Source organism: Cupressus sempervirens, chromosome 1 (assembly GCF_028749045.1).
Source record: "Cupressus sempervirens isolate cs-2001-9-10 chromosome 1, ASM2874904v1, whole genome shotgun sequence".
NCBI classification, from domain to species: domain Eukaryota; kingdom Viridiplantae; phylum Streptophyta; class Pinopsida; order Cupressales; family Cupressaceae; genus Cupressus; species Cupressus sempervirens.
This window is the reverse complement of record NC_143118.1, coordinates 235,014,504-235,025,641: the sequence shown is the minus strand read 5'-3', so window position 1 is coordinate 235,025,641 and position 11,138 is coordinate 235,014,504. Positions and strand designations below refer to the sequence as shown.

Genomic DNA, 11,138 nt, shown 5'->3' with positions numbered 1-11,138 from the left:
CAAGCATATAGAAGTGCATCATTATTTTGTTTGAGATCTAATTGAAAGTCAAGAGGTGGAGCTTCAATTTTGTGAAATAGAAGATCAAGTTGCTTTAAAAAAACATTGTCTATTGTAAAATTTACTAAATTTAAAAACCTATTACAACTCAAAGAAGTTCATATCCTCCCCAAATAAACATTATGGGGGAGTGTTAGAATAATGTTTATGTACAGCAGTGGTAGTTGAACATTTATTATGCATTCCAGAATTCTCCTCTTACTGTTAGGAAGACTTTAGAAGTTTTTCCATCGTAGCTTCTCTAAAATCCTCCAGAGGCTGCATACATCCTTTAAATAGACCAGTCTCCTCTCACATATGATTATTGAATAATACTGCTGTTATAGTATTTGTCTGTTATATTAATTTTGTCTCTCTATTCCTCTGCTCTGCTGTTCCTTATTCCTCTGTACTCTGTTCTTATAAAATAGTTTATCAAAGTTTGAATGCAAAACAAAACAATCAATTTCGTATCATTGTGTTAGTTGATACCAATTCGTGTAACTATACAGAATCTATGCAAGCAAAAACATGTCCTTGAAGTCTTTTGCAGGAACTTGGCTCCCGACTGATCTTGTTTCTAATGTTGCCACGTAGGAAATGTTCAGATAAATTAAATATACTGTCAGCACAAACCAAAATATGAAACTCATGCAGCCACCTTCAGCCGTTCATAGCCATTCATAGCTGGTCATGCTAACTACACTTTTTAATGAACAATCGACAGTCAGTGTAATATTTGTTATATATTTGCCTATAAATTTGACAAAAGAGCTTGGGATGACAACGCTTAATTTTGGATCAACATTTTATATAATGTCTGTATTCTTTCTTTTCTCATCAATTGTTTGAAAATCTTAAGCCTTCAATCGCCCATTGTTCATCTCAATATTCTCTGCTCTTCATAGTCCAACATCTTAAGCACCCGTTTTCCTGAGAGCAAACATTGGAATCAAATAGAAGAAAGAACTAAAGTCTAAGTGGCTGTTGATATTTAGCTTAATCACAACTTAGCATGATAAGCCTCTTTAGTTTTGATGATTTACATAATATTACAATTGATCCTTGCTCAAAACATGTTAAATGTAAATAGAGATATGGCTTTTGTCAAATTTGTAAGTAGAAGCATGATTTTTTAATGGTCTCATAATAAAAATTCAGCTTGTGAAAGTCAGGCCTCTCAACTTACTCTAACAACAAGACCAAATAAACTTGTAAGCTTTGTCAGCTATGATAGCCATGTACTAAAAATGTGTCATATAGTAGCTTGTTTTTGTCATAAGTTGTAATAATTTAATTGGGTAGTAATAATTTAATTAAAGATAAAAAAATCTTATTTGAAAACTATAATTGAAATTATATAATCAGATTTAAATAATTTTGTTTTCTACATTTGTAAATGGTAGAAATTTAGTGTGTATACATGTGACAAATTTATGGAAAAAAACTTACTCTTGATTGATGCAAAATAATACAATTATTGCACTGAATCAATAAGATGAATTAATAGAACTAATCTGCAAAGACAAGAAACCAGGAATAAGTTTTTAGAAACCACAATGAAATACTCAATCTTAATCTATATATTCAATTGATTTATTTACAACTACTATTTAAGCTTATAATTAAGCTTAATTAGATTACAACTAGGATAAATATGCTAATGTTTAAGTATCTCATAATGTATTTCAACATATATTATGAACAAGATCATTACATTATGAATAATAATAATAATAATAGATCCCAATCAAAGCCATTTTAGACAGATCCATAAATATATTAATACTATATGAACAAGATCATTACATTATGAATAATAATAATAATAGTAATAGATCCCAATCAAAGCCATTTTAGACAGATCCATAAATATATTAATACTATTTTTTTAAGGAAAGAATATCATTTCTTGCATGCACGTTGACTTCTAAGCCATGCTTCATGAATAGAGTTATCCCAAGCATGGGCTTCACTTGATGACCAGCTTCAACATCTATTCGATAACGTGCAATGATATTGGCAACTATTAACTTCATATTCGAATAGGCCAAGTCCTTCCCAACGCATATTCGAGGACCTGCAGTAAACACTGGAAACTTGTAATCGCTTTGGTTCATGTACACCCCCTGTTTAGTAATCCATCTCTCTGGCTTGAATTCAAGGACATCTTTCCCCCATATGCTTTCCATTCTATTAGTAGCATATATGAATACCAGACACTTTGTTCCTTTCTTTATAGGAGTTCCATCTGGCAGGATGTTATCAATTGTTGCTTCTCTGAAAACTGCAGGAACAGGAGGACAAAGCCTCATGGCTTCCGACAAAGCAACCTGTAAGTACTTCATGTTTTTCAATTCTTCCCAACCAAAAATCTCCTCTCTATCATATTCTTTGCTCAACATTTTTGAACTCACAATTTGTGAGAGTTCAGAGACTATTTTCTCCTCCACATGTGGGTGCATGCTTATAAGCCAAAAGAACCATGACATTGCTAGAGCAGTAGTGTCTTTCGCCGCGAGAAACATGCTCATAGTCAGACCCTAAAATTTCATAAAAAATATACCTTATCAAATACATAAAATTAATACAATAACAGACTAGGGACTAAAAACATAACTATGTACTGCCTACATATGATATGCACAGTGGAATCAGTGATATGCACACAAGAATCTACAACCACTGCTAATGAATTACAGATCAATAAATTTGACTCAAAAACTACACAGTTAGAATCGTAGTAGCAATATCACAAACTGAATATTAATTGATGAGATTAAGGAACTTTCTTATGTATGTTTCATAAGGCACAATACCTGCTGAAGGTTTTGTAAATTGGGTCGCGAGTGAAGTGGGTTTATTCATGAAAGAAATGTCATAGTGTTGTGGGCATTAGATGGAGCAGCACTAGGATGCGTAACTTCTTTTCAGAAGTGCCTCACCTCTTCGAAAATAATCTTCATTTAATAAGTGCTAAGTGTTTCACTCATTGTAATAAGTGATGGTCGACTCCTAGTAAAACTACTACTGATGAATCATAAGTCAATAAGTTTAACTGAAAAATTACACAAAATAGAATCTGAATCCTAGTAATATAGCAAATCTAATTTGTTATAAATTAATAAATCAAAAGAATACAATCATGTGTGTCAAAATAGACAAATGGCCATCAGAACTTTAAAAATCAGCTCTAAAATTGTTGGTCCAATAGATGAGTAAGAAATTTCTATCCCAATCCTCACCTGCAAAAGAGTACATGAACAGTTCATGAACCTTACATACCTCCAACAAATCTTGGGGAGGAGTACGTCCTTGTTCCCTTTCTAATTTGATGAAGTTGGATAATATGTCTCCTTGCAATTCATGACCTTCCTCCAGCTCCTTAACTCTATCCCTCACCATCTCAGCTACAGAGTCTCTTACAATTGCTTCAGCTATTTTCAACCTCTTCTCAAAACCCACGTTGAAATACCTCATAAGCTTCCATACAAATGAAGGGCAGAGAAAACGGTAAATACAGCACTCAGATGCTTCATCAAAGGCCTGAGCGAAAGTTCCACCATCTGCCTCCCTCCCAAAAATGGCCATAAAGAAATTATCCATAGAAAACTCAACGAGGACATGTTGCAGATAACTGATGTTTTCTTCTCTTTTACTTCTTCAAGAAAAGGCAAAAGTTTCTTCTGCAGAGATTTCTGCAACAGTTTTAAATTCCTATCTTTAAATTTGCTGCTACTTACTGCCATTACAGTGGGTTTTCTTTGGCGCTTCCACAACTCACCATCTGCTGTAAATAGACCATGGCCAAATGTGTGGAAAAACACTTCTTTGAAATAGGGACCTTTGGGGTAATTGCTAAACTCCTCCCTGAGAATATACTCTACATTATCAGGCCTAAATGTGACTACTTGGAAAAGGTTGCTTCTAAAGAACCAGGGGCCTCTAACTATGAAAGTCCCACCCTTCTCCAGTACCATTTTGCACCCGTCCTCATAAATATTTCCTAAATGCCACACTATCCAGGGTACCATACCCACTACTGGCCAATTTAGCGGACCTTTGCTAAAATATAGTATCATAATGCTAACGACGATCACTGTCAATGTAGCCACTGTATTCAAGTCAAATACCTCCATAGCTTGGCAATCTTTATGCAAATCTCTTGCAGATCAATGATAATAGAAACGACTAAGTGTTATGCAGCAGGATGCAGCAAACAAATCATATATATAAACCGAGACTCTCTTAATGAAACCAACCAACCATTGCAAGGATTTATTGGGAGAAACACTGAGAATACATTCCATTTGCCAGAACCAAACAGGAATAAAAACGAAACAGCAACCAAGAATTTGTTGAATGGATAGATATTGTACGTGGATAAAAGCACACCCCAAGCTAAAACGTACGTGTATTCATGGTTCATCCATTTATGCCTACATCCACCGAAAAGACAGGGATTAAAGTCATTGCTTCTTCTTTAGAGAAGACAGAGTTTTCATCATAAAAGATACCATAATAGTTAATTTCCGAAAATATAAACACCATTAAATGAAAAGGCTAATCGACAGCTGGATTTGGCCCAACTCGTTAGCGCTAATCAAGCTATGGATAATGGTACTCATGAATCAAGCCAACTGTTCAATTAAGCGAGTTATTGGGAAAAGTCCATATTGCCGAACTGTTCAAATCACATATAATGGTGATTAAATTGGCATGGTCTTAAAAATTTTGATAGTTAGGTGTTGCTTATCAAAAGAGTAGGAGGTAGTCTCATATCACTCTCATCATATTGTAATGTTCCCAATATTATTAAATAATAATATTTTGTTATGTGGCTGAGCATCAATGTTTTTAATCTCTTGGGCTCATTGGTTATTTATGTACTTGTCAGCTTATTGCTATTTTGTAATCCTTCAGAAAGTTTTCCTGAAGCCCTTTATAAGGCCTTCTTGTCAGTTGTTTTAGGTATGCTTTTGGATTATTTTTTGTGTACTGCAAATTCTTGTTGGAGTTTTGGATTGTTCCCCATTTCAGATGTGAAAAACCTTCCCTATTTGGTTAGCTAGTTTCAGTGAGATTCATCCCTCATCCTATTCCATTACTGTGAATTCTTCACTCTGATCTAACAAGTCGGAGCTCATTATTTGCAAGCTACATATTATCTAATATATTCTCTGTGCTATAGTTACTTTCAATCTGGCATTGTTTGTTTATTGGTTTCATGTGTGTTGGTTTTGTCTCCCTTGGAGACCATGACCATCTCCGTACTCCATTGTCGTACTCCCTTTTGCCTCAATCCACATTGCTTTCCCTTCACATCTCTAGCATGTTATCTCGCCATCGTTAGCTCCATATAACATCCACACATTTTTTCGTAAGACATCCTTACCATTGGCATACTTCGTAGGTATGGACACCAAGCTGCACGACCATCACCTCCAATTCATCGTACAGACAACCATCCTCCCCATACAACTATTAAAATTCCCTTTCCACCACCCCGTACATCCATCAAACTCCATCTTGTACGGCCCTCCCAATCTCACACATAGTCACCGTACTAATAAACTCTATGACCCTTTCTTTCTCAATCATTCCTCTTAATCATATGGCCACTTCCATTCGCCGTACCTCCTCACACTTCCCTGGCACACTGTACAACCATCCAGATTTTGGTTTCTGTAGCTCATTCATTTTGGTATTATTTGAAACATTATAGTTGTATCATAGCTGGTGATCTTGCCAGCTTGTCGGTGATATTGGATGTTGCCAAGATCTTGATCAATAGGAAGAATGGGTCAATCAAGTGCTGAAATGACACAACTTCTAAGGGAGCTAACAAGTGAACAACAACAACACAATGAAACCTCATTAAATGGACAACGACAACTCTATGAGGCCTTGGCGAAGGGGCAAGATCAAGTTGGTGAGACCCTCTGACTTTTGACACAAGGAAGGTCAAATGGAGGACACAATGGGCATGGTGAATATTCTATCAATGAAAGGCTTCACACAGACTGATCCCATACATGACCAATGATGCCAACATTTCCCCGATGGTTGGAACAACCTAGGGAATAAGAGCCTATTTTCCTTGAATTGCAAGATCAATTCTATCAAGAGTAGTTTGATGCCAGATTTGGTTTAGAAGTGTCTTTCAAGGATTATGTGGATTTGCGGATGAGGTATTCCAGGAGGCAGGGCGATTACAATAATGACATTAGATGAAAAATTGGAAAGATAAACTTATCATGCTTTGATGGATCAGGGAAAACATCAACATGAGCATGGGTTCAAAAGGCTAATACATACTTCCAGCTCAACCCCATGCCTGAAGAAGAGGCTATCAAGTTTGCAGCACTTCACTTGGAGGGAATCACCCATGAATGGTGGCACTATGGGATCGTCACCCTCGGTCATAATCAAATCACTTCATATGCCGAGTTCATGGAGAGACTTATTGACCGCTTTGATGGAAGGGATCTAGAACTTAACTTCAAGGAGTTGGCATAACTAAAGCAAATCGGATTAGTAGAGAGCTACATTATAGAATTTCAGAGGCTATCCGTACTAGTGATAGACATTTTAGAGAGAAGACTTGTTGTTTTATTCATGGATGGGTTGACCAAACCCTTAAACAATTGGGTGAAAGGTTTTAACCCAGACACACTTGTAGTAGCAATCAAGAAGGCACAGGACATTTCAACATCCACCTCTTTGTCTAAAAGTAATTCACATGCTAGGCCACCCATCGTTCTAAAGGAGAAAGACAATAAGCCCCCTCCAAAAAAGTAGTCAATATATGAAGCTATGAGACAAGATCTGAGGAGAAGGAAGCTATGTTTTAATTGTAAGGAATCATAGGAACCAAGGCACTGATGCTTAGGGAAGGAGAAAATCCATTACATAGAAGTGATGTCAGATAGGGAAGAGGATGAGGAACTACGAGTCAAAGAAGATGATTAACAAATTGCGAAATAGGGAAACATAAATCATGTAGAGAGGATTGTTGCACTAGTACATTAAGGAGGAACCATTGCTCTTGTGAGCACTTTGAGGTGTTCTATTTTTTAGGTACGAGGAACTCTCCAAGGACAATGGGTCATAGTTATGCTAGACAGTGGGGCCACACTTAATTTCATTAATTTATCACTTGTGGAATGAAGAGGTTTAACTATGGAGACACATGCAGGATTCCACGCTAAGGTAGCTAGAGGAAACCTCCTATCATGTACCCATTTGGTCCCACAACTTAGCATTACCATGGGAAACTATACGGTGATCAAAGATTTCTTTGTAGTAGATCTAGATGACATAGATGTAATTCTTGGCATCTAGTGGATGGAAACATTGGATGAGTACACACAAAGCTTCAAACGAATGGAGTTTTCATTCGAAGTGGAGGGAAAGAAGGTGGTCCTCAGAGGAATGTCAAACGAGGGACTAAAGGAAATCTCAGCACAATGGATGGAAGCTATTCTTTGACATGATGACATTGTTTGGGCAGCAAAATGTTTGATATCAACAAAATTGATGAAAGGACAATAGATCGAGCACCAGGATGATGAGCTTTGCATAGTATTGGATAAGCATAGTATAGTCTTCATCAACATCCCTCTAAGCATCCCTCCACATAGAGGGTTTGAGCACATCATTGAGTTGGAGGAAGGAGCCAAACCCGTCATCACTACACCCTACCACCAACCAAAAAGGTTTAAGAAGGAGATAGAAAAAATGATCCAAAAACTCCTAGAGAAAGGATGGATTAGGCCTAGTTCCAGTCCCTTTGCATCATCAGGAGTTTTGGTTAAGAAGAAGGATGGAACCCTCCAAATGTGTGTGGACTATCATCCACTGAACAAGAAAACTATTAAAAATAGGTACCCCATCCCCAAGATCAATGAACTATTGGATGAGTTACAAGGTGCACTCTATTTTTCAAAAATAGATCTTCATTTGGGATACCATCAGATCCACATGAGGGACAAAGATATGGAGAAGACTACCTTCCATTGCCACTATGGACATTATGAGTTCCTAGTTATACTTGGTCTAACCAATGGTCCATCTACTTTCTAGTCATGCATGAACCACGTCTTCAACAAGCAATTATGAAAGTACCTATTGGTGTTTTTTGATGACATACTTATTTATAGTAAGACATGGGAGGAACATTTGAGGCATTTGGATGAAGTACTTAAAATTATGGAGTCACAATCACTATTTTCCAAGAGATCTAAATGCGAGTTTGGAATGACATAGATATTGTATCTAGGGCATATAATTAGTGCTCAAGGGGTTTAGGTACACTAGGAAAAGATTCAAGCCATCTTGGATTTTTTGCCTCCCAAGACTCTCTTTGATCTACGTGGATTTCTTGGATTGTGCAGTTACTATAGAAGGTTTGTGAAGGGGTTCTCACAACTTAGTGCACCACTGACAAACCTGAAAAAATAAGGATCTTTTTATTGGCATATGAAGGCACAACACACTTTTGACAAGTTGAAGGAAGTTGGAGTTCATGCCTAGTGCTGGCACTTCCTGATTTCAATCCACCCTTCATCTTGGAGTGTGATGCTTCGAGAGAAGGTATTGGGGTAGTGTTGATGCAAAACGGTCACCCCATTGCATTCGAGAGTCAAAAACTCTCAGAAGTAGAATGATTGTACTCCATCTATGATAAATAAATGCTCGTAATTGTGCTTGTGCTAACAAAGTTATGGCAAGTATCTTGTTGGAAAAAACTTTGTTGTGTGGACATATCACAATAGCCTGAGATATTTTTTAGAGCAGAAAGATTTAAATGAATGGCAACATAAATGGGTGAGCAAAATCCAAGCTTTTAACTTTGATATTCAATATGTGAAAGGAAAACATAATGTAGTGGCTGATGCTCTAGCAAGGAGACCTACAACATGTTCATTGTCTGAAATTTCAATAGATTGGAAGGAACAATTATTGGTTGAATACTCCAAGAACACATTTACTTTCCAATTGATGGATGATCAATTACAAGATGATAAGTATAAGGTGGTTGATGATATTATTTACTACAAGGGCAAGATTTATCTGGTACCCGAGTCTAAAATGAAGGAAGAATGCTAAAGGAAACAAATGTTTCTTCTACATGTTCTTTCAGATTTTCTTTCTGGTTGTCACCACTATTTTCATTCCTTTTGACATTGTTCATATTCATTCTAAAGTTTGGCATTCTTATGTTGTTTGGAATTATTATATTACTCATTCTACAATATTTCATTGTATGTCTCATGTTGTTACAAATCTGATATACTATCACATTGTTTCCATATCTAAGTCTTGGTTGATTAATTTGTAATCTATGATATCTACCAATATGTCTAAATTTGTTGCACTTATAACACATGATTCCATTTCTTATAATATTGATTCCTCCAATAGGTCTACTAGTTGTAGGGTTGATTCCTTGATACATATTATTAATAAATATATGTTTTTGACATTCACTATATCTATGTTAATAAACATAACAATCATAACAATAATTGGAGATAGGATTAGTATATTTACATGTACAGTCCTTCTTCATATGAGAAACTTCATTGCACACATAACATTTTCCACTAAATTTCCTCCTTACTCTTTTAGGTGGTTTAGATTGCCTAGGTACATCTTCAGATTGATTAGACTCAACCTTGTTCAGATCTTCTCTTTGTTGTACAAGTTATTGAATAACAATATTTGGTTCCTTAGTAACCTCATATCTCTTTGATTATTCTCCTTCATAATATCCAAGATGTTCTGATCATAAGAAATTATTTTTGGCATGATATTCTCATTAGCCTTCTCACCATTTAAATACAAGTTCTCAAGATGTTTTTTTTGTTTGTGTAAGTTCCCCTTTTACAATGGTATTGTACTTCTTTTTTCTGCATATTGTAACTTTGAAGATTCAAGTTTAAATGACACCTTGGTAAGTTTTGATTTTGGATTTGCATTTCCAGATCTCAAATCTAATTCAATATTCTTTTCATTATCCTTAAAACTCAATATTAGATCTATAATCTCTATCTCATGCTTCAGGATCTCTTTATCTTTCTTAAGCCTTGAAACTTCATAACTTTTCTTGATCTAATCTTTACAGTCTTTCTTGGATCAAATATATTCTATCTTGTCTTTCAACTCCTCAATGTAATATTTTTCTTTTTCATACTTGTTCTTTAGATTATCTCTTTCCTCTGTGATTACATGAAGTTTCTCAAGATCTTCTTCCATGTTCTTTTGTAATTGATCCATATCCATAGAGATCTTACTCAAGTTGTTAGGCCTTCTTTGAGTAACTATTCTCTAATACCAATTGTTAGAAATAGGAAATACTAGGGGGAGTGAATCAATATTTCACCACTTTTTTCCCAACTATGTGTATCATTTATAAATTCAAAACATGTACATGTGAATATACTGAAAAGTAAAGACATCTATAACACAATGCAACTCATAACCATGGCCAAGAGAAAACCTTGGTGGGTATGGTACCCACAAAATGATTTATTAATCAAAAAGTATGTTGTGAAAGGTATTTGACTATATTAGAAGTTTTAAACATTTTTATAGTGTCTCAACTGTTGCTAGAAGACTATGCCTTGTTAGAATCCTTTACCATGTTAAGATGTGTTATTACAATTAGAAAATGTATGCAAGATGAGCCCACTACCGAAACATGTAATGGCTATTAAGATTTTGTACACAAAAGGTATAGATACAAAAACCTCTTGCCAGTGCTAATATCTTCGATATATGATTTGACCTTTGTAGCTATGTGTACAATTTTCACATATATTTTCTTATGGATCTCAACATCAAATTCACATAATAAAACATTAGCATTGCAATGTCATTAACATTAGACAAATTCACATTCAAATATTTTTCCTTTACACCAACTTATTCTATACTATCGGCCTTAATATCTTCACACATGTACCAATTGTAAAATTGACCTTTTCTTAATTAGGGTTAACATCGAGGATGTCGTCTCTAATTGTTTAACTATTTTTTTGCTAAAAAAATCAATTATGTAATTGAATATGATAAAAATGGATGGATGTGTGGAT

General features: G+C 35.4%; 1 pseudogene; it reads right to left on the bottom strand.

Annotated features, from left to right (window-relative positions):
- Positions 1 to 1,922: 1,922 nt before the first annotated feature.
- Positions 1,923 to 4,178, bottom strand: LOC149577023 (cytochrome P450 86B1 pseudogene; annotated as a pseudogene).
- Positions 4,179 to 11,138: the final 6,960 nt, after the last annotated feature.